The 1,702-nt window shown below is 40.3% G+C and overlaps 1 non-coding gene across 1 annotated transcript; it reads left to right on the plus strand.

Moving 5' to 3' along the window:
- Nucleotides 1-1,221: 1,221 nt before the first annotated feature.
- Trnav-aac lies at nucleotides 1,222-1,294 on the plus strand. Its single transcript has one exon. It is a non-coding gene; the product is annotated as a tRNA-Val (tRNA).
- Nucleotides 1,295-1,702: the final 408 nt, after the last annotated feature.

The following is a 1,702-nucleotide window of genomic DNA, read 5'->3' on the forward strand; positions in this document are numbered from 1 at the left end:
GATGCGCGAAATAGGTATCACAAGTATATTTGTACGACACAGTGCGCAATCCGTCAACATGCTAGAGATTTTTTCCAGTTTGTTGGTAAAGCAGTGATATCAAAACTCTTAGTATGTTCATTTCACTAAATTAATACTATAATAATACAAAATATGTCATACTCTGATAGAATGAAGAGGTGACATACGTACACTGTATAATGAACATGTACTGTGGGGATACACCATTGTGAAATCGCACGGTTGATTATTCCAAAACACGAAAAACAGCTACGTTTCTTTACTTTGCAGTATTCGACGTAAGACTTGCAATGCCGAGCATCGTACAGACTGTCAGTATAGTTACAGTGCAGTATTCTGATATTTGTCTTGTTTCTTTAGTACCAGTGCGTTGGAATCTACAAATTATTAGGAGCTGAAACAGAAGTTAGGAAAGTTAGCAACACAGAAAGAACTAGATTTACGGTCTCTTGCAGAGTCCACGTGCTGCCAGCGTACTATATTTTTGTTTTTCTTTCGCTGTTGCTTACGTATTAGCAGCAATATCTAGTAATTCCACACTGCTATATAGCAGCTGTTTAATGACAGTACGTACGGCCTCTTATAACGTTACTGAATTACAGTTACAATATGTAACAATATTTAACAATATGTACAGCTACAATATGCTACATGTAGCAATTGCTATATTTTCTGAATCCTAATGCTACGACAAACCGTGGTGTTTGAAAAAAGTAACTGCAGTATATTGGAGTAACATTAACACATGAAAATGTCGGTGATAAACATAGCATCGTTTGGATGGAGGCTACTAGGCTACCTCAATTTTTTATAGACGACAGGCGGATAGTATTATAGCAACATCAGAATTTTTGCACTTGATTCCGATAAAACAGTCTGAGGGAGAGATTAGAAATTAGTGCTTAATGTAGAGAAAAATACACTGGCGCAATTCAGAAAATGGCTATATCGTTAATAAAAATATGTGGTGGAACAGTGACTCGGAAAGATCCTGATCCCCATACGACAGTAGGTTTATATCTATGCATAATATCTTCACTGACACTCTGCTGTCGTTTTGGACACGTGCAACAGCGCGCTATCAGTAGCTCGGGGATCATTGCGAAGGACAAGCTGTTACATAACATTCAAGAGAAGATTGAAGACAGTACAAGATAGGAGCTCTATTAGTTTGAAGCCTGCCGAAAGTAGACACTGGCTGTTTCCGTGGTGTAGTGGTTATCACATCCGCCTAACACGCGGAAGGTCCCCGGTTCGATCCCGGGCGGAAACATTAATTTTTCTGTACTCGTTTAGCCATACCGAGAGATACGAATGGAACTTTTTTCCATTATGAATGAGGATCACTGTGACAGTGATTAATTAGGGTTTCTTGAAATTACTACAACCAATCGCCTTTTGTGTTATTCTTCAATTTTTATTATCCCATTACCTGTTTCGAACCGCCAAGCGCCGCCCAGTTAGAGGCGCAATGTCACGGATCTTGCGACCCCTCCCGCCGGAGGTTCGTGTCCTCCCTCGGGCATGGGTGTGTGTGTCGTTCTTAGCATACGTTAGTTTAAGTAGTGTGTAAGTCTAGGGACCGATGACCTCAACAGTTTGGTCCCTTAGGATTTCACAAGCATTTTGAACCGCCTAGCGATTCATCATCGGATGGTCCATATTTGTTGATTGTCTGCAG

Source organism: Schistocerca piceifrons, chromosome 2 (assembly GCF_021461385.2).
Source record: "Schistocerca piceifrons isolate TAMUIC-IGC-003096 chromosome 2, iqSchPice1.1, whole genome shotgun sequence".
NCBI classification, from domain to species: Eukaryota; Metazoa; Arthropoda; class Insecta; order Orthoptera; family Acrididae; genus Schistocerca; species Schistocerca piceifrons.